Source organism: Pan troglodytes, chromosome 8 (assembly GCF_028858775.2).
Source record: "Pan troglodytes isolate AG18354 chromosome 8, NHGRI_mPanTro3-v2.0_pri, whole genome shotgun sequence".
NCBI classification, from domain to species: Eukaryota; Metazoa; Chordata; class Mammalia; order Primates; family Hominidae; genus Pan; species Pan troglodytes.
Genome location: NC_072406.2, coordinates 17,753,836 through 17,764,683, shown reverse-complemented (window position 1 = coordinate 17,764,683; position 10,848 = coordinate 17,753,836). Strand labels below are relative to the sequence as shown.

Genomic DNA, 10,848 nt, shown 5'->3' with positions numbered 1-10,848 from the left:
TGAATGTGCCGCAATAAACATACACAGGCACACGTCTTTATAACACAATGATGTATATGCTTCCGGGTGTACAGCCAGTAATGGGATTGTTGGGCCAAATGGTTCAAGTTTTCCAATGAGAATATATTGTATGAATAACTTCTGAATTTTCATATCAGATTCAGACCCTTTTCTGAAAGACAAGCACATGGCCAGGTTCTCACATTTCAGGAATCGCTACTGTTTGCCTGAGGGTCCTTAGGGATATGTTATTGTTATTATTTTTCTATTAAATATTCTATTAAATCGATATTAAATTTAAATTTAATATCTATTAAATCAATATTAAATTCTATTAAATAGTTATTAAATCTGTGCTTGACCCACTTCTGCTTTGATTATGATAAATAATTTGGTCTGTGACTTTAACTGTAGCATAGGAGGGAGGGTTAAATATAAAAGAGCAGGTAAAAGCCAAGATCAATTTATTTTGCAAGTTTCGCAATAAAAGATCACAAGGCAAGCAAGAACATAAGAACTTTTCCAATGTCTAAAGGGCAACGGTTTCTCCCTTTACACCCGCTGTGAAGTTCAGTGTTTTTCTATTCATGATTGGACATGCCCTAGACATCACTTAGAGGTAAGCACCAAAATCTTTATTTATAGAAAGCAATTCTCTGGATGTCAGGAAATATTGCTGTCTCAATATGGGACCATTCCCAGTTACTAATCTATAAATTATCATGCATACCTTTTGGTCTTTTAAGTGATTATATTGAGTGCTTTCTTAGGGCTTTCTTTGTCATTTGAAATTACTTGCTAAACTTGTTTAATTATTTGTATATAAAGGATATAAATTATAATTATGTAATTTTAAATAAATGCATAAATACAACCATGTTCTGCTTTTTACTTTTTCTTTCAATTATTTGTCCTCAGTCACATGGATATATACATGCTGTGTAGCTGAACTTTTTTCTTTTTGTTCAGATCTCCTTATGCCCTTTCCTTTCCATGTCACTCTTTTCAGCAGCTCCTCACAATAATTTATTAACAGCTTAATATGTACTTCCATATTTTCTCCATGCTCATATAATACAGAACTATTTCTTTAAAAAAAAAACATATATATATATATGTAGGCTGGGTGCAGTGGCTCACGCCTGTAATCCCAGCACATTGGGAGGCTGAGGCAGGCAGATCACCTGAGGCCAGGAGTTCGAGACCAGCCTGACCAACATGGAGAAACCCTATCTCTACTAAAAATACAAAAAATTAGCCAGGCATGGTGGCAGGGCACGCCTGTAATCCCAGCTAGTCGGGAGGCTGAGGCAGGAGAATTGCTTGAACCTGAAAGGTGGAGGTTGCAGTGAGCCAAGATCACACCATTGCACTCCTGGGAAAAAAGAATGAACTTCCATCTTAAAAAAAAAATATATATATATATTTATATATAATTATATGTATAAATATAATTATATAGTATATAATTATACATATTTAATTATGTAATATTAATATATAATTATATATAAATTTATATGTATAATATATACATATTTTATATAAAATATATATGAAATATATATAACATATTTTATATATAAAATATGTATATATTTTATATCTATAAATGGCTCCCACTTATAAGTGCAGACACGTGGTATTTGGTTTTCTGTCCCTGTGTGAATTTATAATATATATATTTAGATATCATATACTTTACATATTTATATAGTATATATTTATATACTTTATATATTAATATATTATATAGTTATATATAATTATATATTTATATATTATATAATATATATTATATAATTATATATTTATGTATTATATTATATATATTATATTATATATTATAATATTATAATGTATTATATATTATATATAATATATATAATATTATTATATTATAATATATAATATATATTATATATAAAAAATATATAATATTATTATATATTATAATATATAATAATATTATATATAAAAAATATATAATATTATTATATATTATAATATATAATAATATTATATATAAAATACATAATATATTTTATATATTATATAATATATATTATATATTATATAATATATATTATATATAAATAGATTTTTATATATCAATATATATAAATATTTATATATATATAAATATATATAAATAGATAAATAGATAAATATATATAAATATATAATATATATAAATATATAGATATAAATAGATATAAATAGATAAATATATATATTTATCTATTTATATCTATTTATATCTATTTATATATTTACATAGATTTTATATATTTATATATAAATATATAAATATATAAATATTATATATATTTATATATTTATATATAAAAATTATATATAAATATATATAAATATAGAAATATATATAAATATAGAAAGATATATAAAGATATAAATATATAAAAATATATAATTATATTTATATATAAATATAATTATATATTTATATATTATATAATATAGATAATTATATATTATATATTATGTAATACCTATTATATAATATATATATTAATATATATATTTTCTCATATATATATTTATTTCTGGTGTAATTATTCTGGTGTATAATTATTCTGGTGTTATATATATATTTCTCAAATATATATTTTTTCTCAAATATATAATTACATATTATATATTTATATGTGAAATATTTAAATATTTCACATATAATTTTATAATATATAAATATTTCATATATAAAGTATATATTATATATATGTATGTATAAATACAACACACAGAAAGTATTTGGTCATGGCTTAACAAAACTGGATCCTGATACACCGTCCTGTGAGGTCTAGCACATAGAAATTCCTCTAAGTGCACCAGTATTATTTTATTGGTTAATTTTTCATTCCTGATCTCTGAGAGGAGCGAATCCTCTGAAGAGTCTTGACTCTCTTTTTCTCTTTCTTCCCTCCCTCCATAAATATGGCAATGGGTGTGAAAGGCTGGGATGACACATTTTTGGACTTCTCAGGCCTTGCATGACTCTCTTTAGGAAAATAAGTAGAGGAATTAGACCACAGTAATTAGACTCCAGTGTTACTGGAGTCGGTGCACCACAGTTACCAGTGATTGCCCGTGGGTGAGTGTTCATGTGGGTACAGTGATGGCACTAAACACGTTTGTGTAAAATATCCTGGCATGCATGCCACTACATTGGAGCTTTCATTTCTATGCGATCAGGATTTATGGCTTAAAAGGTCTGTAAAATTATACTTTCTGTAGCTGTTACCAGATTGCTTTTAAAATTCAGTTTTACATTTCTATCAGCAACATAGGAAAGTACTTTTTAAAAATTTTTTTACTTTCTTATCCACGCTTCTGCCCACAATAGGTAATATAAGTCATTTAAATGTTTGCCAGTTAAATGGCTGTATAGTGAAAAAAATCTCCTTATTGTTTGAATTTGCTTTTCTCAAATGACTAGTGAAACTATGCATGCATCTTTGACTCTGCTTGTGACCATTTGGACCTCTTTTCCTCGAAACACCTCAGAGTTTAGTCACTCTTTTCTAAATTATGTGTCCTTTTCTTGACAATTTTTAACAGCTCTCTCAGGTTATTAATATCACCCTCAGTTTGCCTGATTTATAAAAGTTTTCCAAATTTACCATTTACTTATTAACTGTGTTAACAGTAAATTTTGCCATGCAAAAGTTTAATTTTTTTATATAACAAAATATCTCTGTCTCTTGCAAGGATTTTGTTGTTGTTGTTCATTAAGCAAGGTCTTCTCTCACACAAGATGGCACGTTGGACATTCCTTGTAAGTTTTTTCTCCTCCTTTTTTATACTTTGTGTCATATAGCTGGAATTTTTTGGACATATATGATGTCAGAAGGTATAGAATTCTATTTGTAAGGTCAATAACATTTTTCAGGCATTATTTATTAAATAACTTATTATCTCCCCTGAATTGCACTACCTTTTGAATCATATCTTAAATTCTTATATAAATAAAAACTAACTCTGAATTTCCTAGTCTAGTTAACTGACATTTCTGTGTGAACTTATACCAATGTTATTGTTATTGCTTAGAATATATTGGCTTTGCAATATGATGTGAGTTCCATTAAAGCAAGTTTCCCTCACTGTTCTACTTTTCATAAATTTTCTCTCACATTAATTTTTATATACACTTAAATAAATTGTATCCAATTAAAAACAAGTCAGTTGGAATTTGAAATAGAATTTCTTGGATATATATATATTATTTTATGAGATTTACATTTTAATAGATTGTCTTCTCATCCAAAAATGTTACATTTTGTTTGTTCAGACCTTATTATATGCCTTCAATGATATCACATAGTTTTATTCTGTGGAATCTCTAGTAATCCTGTCAACTTTATTCCTAAGTATTTTGAAGTTGTTATCTGAGTGAATGCAACTTTTTTTCATTTCCAGTTCTAGATGCTTTGGCTCAAGTTTTGTGCATTTGTTTTGTATACAGTCACTACAAAAGTTTCCAGTTTATTCTACTGAGTGATTTTTTTACTAGGATCTCTCGAATTTTCTAGTTGTATTATAATAATATCCAATATTTCACCAGTTGTTCTCTTTTGATATTGTATTTGCAGCATCCAAGACAATTTTACTATAGTTAGCCAGTTCTAAAGTATATATATTTTCACAGTTTAACATGTCTAATTCATGGCACCTTAAAATAATAATTAGCATTTTTCTTTCTTAGAGGTACACAAAATAATGCTCTGTAATTAATAGTGTCTGGTACTTGATAAAAATGGCAATAAAAATTTTAAAGCTGGACGTGATGGCTTACACCTGCAATCTCAGCACTTTGGGAGGCTGAGGTGGGCAGATTGCTTGAGCTCAGGAATTCAAGACCAGCCTAGAAAACATAGTGAAACACTGTCTCTACAAAAAATACAAATATTAGCTGGGTGTGCTGGTGCGCAGCTGTAGACTCAGCTACTGAGGAGGCTGAGGTTGGAGAATCACTTGAGTCCTGGAGATTGAGGCTGCAGTGAGCCATGATCACGCCACTGCACTCCAGTCTGGGTGATAGAGTGAGACCTTTTCTCAAAAAAAAAATAAATAAATAAAAATTAAAATGGTGATGTGATCTCTTTATTTGTACATTTTAATTCAATATTTTGCAACAGGAAAATTTACTGGGTGTTTTGGTAAATTATTTTTATTTCCATTTAAATAATTACTCAATTTATATTTTAGTTATAGTTTTATTTGCCTAAAATATCATTAAGCATCTATAGATATAAATTTATGTTTTTATTCTTTTAAAATTTATTGATGTCATAAATTATGTTACTAGATCTCCAGATATAAAAAATAATTATAACACTGACATTAAAACTTACAAATTGGCATATTATTTTATTTTATACAGTCTTGGATTCTATTAAGTAATATTTTTATTTAGAATTATGCATTTAGGCTCATCAGTGTAATTGAGCTATACTTATATTTTTTCATTTGTTATTTTTTAGGTTTATTATCAGTTATGCTAGCCTCATAAAATAGAGAGTTTTCCATATCTTTTCCCACAGCCTGAAGTACCTTAAATAAATTTGAAACTATATTTTTGCAAAATTTTGGTCTTAGGAACACTTTATACTCTTAAAAATTATTGAGGACCCCCAGAGCTTTAGTTTACATGTGCTACATCCATTGATAGGCACCAAATTAGAAATTTAAACTAAAAAAAGCTTTTAAATATTTATGCATCAATTTATTTAAGAAATAAACCTATTACCTATTAGCATAAATAATACATTTTATAACAAAATACAATATTTCACCAAACAAAAATCATTGAGAGAAAAATGATGTGGTTTTATATTTTTGAAAATCTCATGAGTAGCTTCACAGAGGACAGCCAGAATCTCAAATCTGCTTCTGCCTTAATCTGTTGCAATGTCATACACTGATGCAGAATTTCTGCTCCTTAGCTCAGATAAATCCAGGTTCTTGTATTATGATCAGAAAAATTTAGGCACATGGACAAATTGAAGGCTGAAGAGAGCAGAATTTTTTGGACAAAAAGGAAAAAAGAGAAAAAAAGTGAGAGGGGGTCCTGCTAACAGGCTACCATCTCACAGATTGAGTACCAGGCCACCACACAGGAGCTAAAGAGGCCAGGCCCCTCCCCCTTGCACATGGCATGAACTTCCCATGGCTCCACTCCACTCTCCCAGCAGGCAGGCAAGTCCCCAGTCCGTTGTGGGCATGTGCAGACAAGACCCTGGGCAAGTTCCCTCATCTATACAAAAGCATCTGATGTAAACACTTGTGCGGTGGCTTGGAGATTCTCTGGGGACCCTCCCTCAGCTGCCTCCTGCATCTATCATTCCCCACCTAAAGAAATACATCTAACGGAGCTGTTAGAGTAAGGATAAGGATAAGGCAAAGACAAATCTGAAGTGCATCCTGCTGACAAGGGGCACTGTTTTGGGAAAACAGCAGTCAGATCTCCCTCAGAGTTTGATCTAAGGGTTCCCAGTAGAAGAGGGCATTGTCCAGGGCTCTAGTTGCATGACTGGTTGGAGTTTGTTGGCCTGAAGGTGAGAAGAGACAAACTGGGTTATTAGAAAACATGTGTCAAAAGAAATCAAGGTGGGATAAGAAGAGCTCAAAAATCCTGAGGCCTTTTACTGGTTTGCACTGCAAGCAGGAGCCTTAAGAGCAAGGCTAGGAAAACATGCAGTTTCTAGAGCCTAATAAACAGGTATGGCTGGAAGACAAAACAGATTTTGAGAGGGCTCCATCTGCCTCTAATTCCTGGGGCTGCATGAGGAAATCCGAGGTCTCTCCCCACTCATGAGTATATTATGAGTGGCAAGGCAAAATGGAGAAAAATAATTCAGTCAAATGAGAAAAAAACCTTTTTCCAGGAAAGCAAGAGCCAAGAAGAAAAAACATAAAGGCCTTTTAAATATACCTGTAACTTGGACATTCACTTTTAATTAAGCTGAGCGCTCTTTAAGAAAACCCTTTATATCCCTGTTACCCCACTTTAGCTGTGCCAAGAGGCCAATATTTCTGGCTTTCAAACTTTACTAAAGGCTCAGGAAAAGGAAAATCCAAGGCAGTTTGTAGAATGGAAGACAATCAACAAATGGCAAAAGTCACACAGATATCAAACCAGAAAAGACTCATCCCCTAAGCCAGGATTGAACGTAGGCTGCCATTGCAAAATGGCAGAAGCTAAAACAAAGCACTACCATGTGGTTACAGGTCACAATTCCAAGGATGTAAAACAATATGGAGGCCTGCAGCAAAGTTTGCTGTTGACCATACAGAAAGACATGCAGAGCACACCAGATTGGCTGCAGCTTAAGACCAACCTCACAAATCCTTTTTTATAATTAAAACTTTACAGAGAATATAAACAGTGACAGCTGGGGTCCTGGCCTAGTAAAACGTTTTCTAAAAGGGGGAAAAAAGCTCTCACTTAAAAGTTAACTCCTGACCTGGTGGAGAAAAGAAAAAAAGCTTAAAGTGCAGGGGTGGGAAGATGTTTTATTCTTATGCAAATGGTTCCTACAACAGAGAGAGAAATTTAATTACTGTCTGATGGAGCTGGACCCCTTGGCCAGGGGTGGGGAAGACTCCGTAGATGCATGGCAGGGAACACTGGCCAGCTTGCCACATGGGGCCTGGGTCCCCGAGGCCACTTTGGGGCCCAGGCAGTGGCTGTGGCTCATTTCTGCCCAGCATGGCCGTTAGACACCACACGCACCTGTGGCAGTTATGGCCATGCATCCCAGTCAGGAGCGAAGGGGGGCAGGGAGCACCTGTGGCCATTGAGGTAGGGTGGTACACAGTTTCCTCTATCCTCATAAGAAGTCCGAGTACAAAAAGGCTTAGAAACAAAAGGGAAAATGATTTTTTTGGTTCACATCTTACTCACCCTTCCTCATGTCCCTGTACACGCCACCAAAATGATGCAGAATTTTTGCTTCTTAGTTCAGCTAAATCCCGGTTCTTGTGTCATGACCAGGATAAATGAGGCATGTGGACACATTGAAGGGTGAAGAGAGCAGAATGTATGGGCAAATAGGAAAAAGGAGAAAAAAAAGCTGTCAGCAAATTGAGAGGGACTCCTGCTAACATGCTACCACCTCACAGATTGAGTACCAGGCCAACACACAGGATCAGAAGAGGCCAGGCTCCTCCTGCTGCACAGGCCATGAACTTCCTGTGGCTCCACCTTATTCTCCCAGTGCACAGGCGGGTCCCCAGTCCATTGTGGGCATCTGCAGACAACACCCTGGGCAGGTTCCCTCATCTGCATGAAAGCATCTGATGTAAACACTTGTGGAGTAGGTCGGAGATTCTCTGGGGACCCCCTCGACCCCCACCTTATCTGCATCCTGCATCTATCAATACCACATAAGCCTCTGGGAAACTCCACTGTACGTTCACAAAAGAATGAGAGTAAAAAAGAAAATAGGTTCTTAGTATTATCATAAAAATAATTTTTACATCATGCCCCCAAAATGATTCTAGGGACCCCATAGGTTCTGGTACCAAACTTTGAAAACCACTGCTTTAAAGTTTAGATAAAACCAACTCCCTATAGTCCTTCGTCACTAGAGAACCTGCCTCTTTAATATTTGAAATTAGATAGATGTACTACAGTAAATATAAGTAGTCCCAGAAGAGAAAAGTGGTAGGGAAAAGCAACACAATACCCAATTTGAATTACTATAGGGAAAAGAAAGTCTGCACTCTTGGTATAGGTAAGTGTTCATGAAGGAAGCCTGGTTTTGACACAGTAGGAGGTTGAGATTGAAGGAGTTGCTGTGGGTAATATTGGATCTTGAGTGAATTAATTCTTCAGTCACAGTTGTGTCTAGAGAAGTAGCTCTTTAATAAGGTAGGCATATTTAAAGCCCCTAATGACAGAACAGGTGATATTTCTCATATAGAATCAATACATATAATCATCTTGCTCTCTGAACATGTTTTCTTGCTATAGGAAAACTAGAAAGATGAGCTGAAAGATAGGGAACAGAATGCTGAAAGGGAAGGGAAGGTTGATATTGGAGGCAATTTTGAAAAACTTCAAAAAGACACCAAGCATTAGATCTTACCTTGTCAGAGAATCACTTAACACAGCCTTTTGACAGTTGGTTAGAGTAGGTTCAAAACACGTTTTTGTGCCTGGAGAGAAATAATATCTACAATTAATTTTGCTTAGTTTTACACCAAGTTGATTGACTGTATCCTACCAATTAAAACACAGAAAGTAGTTTTTTCTGAATATTTACACATTGATTAAAATTTTGAAAAATCAAGTTTTCTTAAACAGTTTGTGGTGAAATTAAGAATTTTATATACCTGTAGTTGCCCAGTGGGTTAACCTTGCCCACTCCCTAGACAGAGTCTATTTATCAAGACGGGAGAATTGCAATGGAGAAAGAGTAATTCCCACAGAGCCCACTGTGTGGGGGACTGGAGTTTTATTGTTTATTATTAGATCAGAGTTTGTAAAGATAATCTAGCAGGTAGAGGCTGGGGAAGTGGGGAGTGCTGCTGATTGGTCAGGTTGGAGATGGAATCATAGGGGGTTGAAGGGTGGTCTTCTTGCTGTCTTTTGTCCCTGGGTGGGATGGCAGACTGGCTGAGCAGCTAGATTATTGGTCTGGGTGGTGTCAGCTGATCCATGGAGTACAGAGTCTGCAAAAAATCTCAAGCGCTGATCTTCACTTTTACAATAGTGATGTTATCCCCAGGAGCAATTTGGGTAGGTTCAGACTCTTGGAGCCAGAGGCTGGATGACCCCTAAACCATAACTTCTAATATTGTAGCTAATTTGTTAGTCCTGGAAAGGCAGACTGGTCCCCAGTCAAGAAGGGGGTCTTTTCAGGAAAGGGCTGTTATCAATTTTGTTTCAGAGTCAAACCATGAACTGAATTCCTTCCCATAGTTAGTTTGGTCCACGCCCAGAAATGAGCAAGGATAGCTTAAAGGTTAGAAGCAACATGGAATCAATTAGGTCTGATCTCTTTCACTGTCATAGTTTCCTCAGTTATAATTTTTGCAAAGGCGGGTTCATAGCTGATAAAACTGGCTGCAGATAAAACATACAAATGCAAAGATTGTAAAATATGTTACTATACTGACACTTAATCCTTTTTTAAAAGACCATAATTTTTAAGATTATTTCTAGATTAGTTTTGTAACCTTCTAGGGGTATGGCTATTATAAAGAACTCCAACTATGATAAACTCAAAGAAACTTACACCAAAACACATTATAATAAAATTATTTAAAAATAATAAAAAGAGAGAGAGAACTTTAAAGGCAGTAAGACAGAAGCAACCAGAAACCTTGGAGGCCAGAAGGCAGTAGGTTGATATATTCAAAATACTGAAAGAAGTACATTAGAAGAAAAAAAAAAGTCAACTGAGGATTCTGTATCTGACAAAACTGCCATTCAAAAGTGAGGGAGAAATTAAGATATTTCCAGATAAACAAAAGCCGAGGGAGCTCATTACCTCTAAACCTGCTCTGCAAGAAATACAAAAAAGGGTCCTTCAGGTTGAAATAAGAGAAGCTAGACAGTAACTTAAAGCCACTTGAAGAAATCAAATCTCCAGTAAACATAAATACATGGGCAATTATAAAAGCTACTATTATTTTCATTTTGGTTTGTACATCCTCTTTTTATTTTCTACTAGGTTTAAAATACAAATTTGTTAAAATAACTTATAATGTATGCTATTGGGCACACAATGTATAAAGATGTAATCTATTACATTATAATAAAATAGTGGACGGAGCTGTTACGAGCAGAACTTCTGTAAGCTTTTGAAGTTGTTGGCA

The 10,848-nt window shown here is 33.5% G+C and overlaps 1 pseudogene; it reads left to right on the top strand.

Moving 5' to 3' along the window:
* Window positions 1-533: 533 nt before the first annotated feature.
* Window positions 534-10,848, top strand: part of LOC450272 (aldo-keto reductase family 1 member C15-like) — a 39,736-nt pseudogene continuing 29,421 nt past the window's right edge.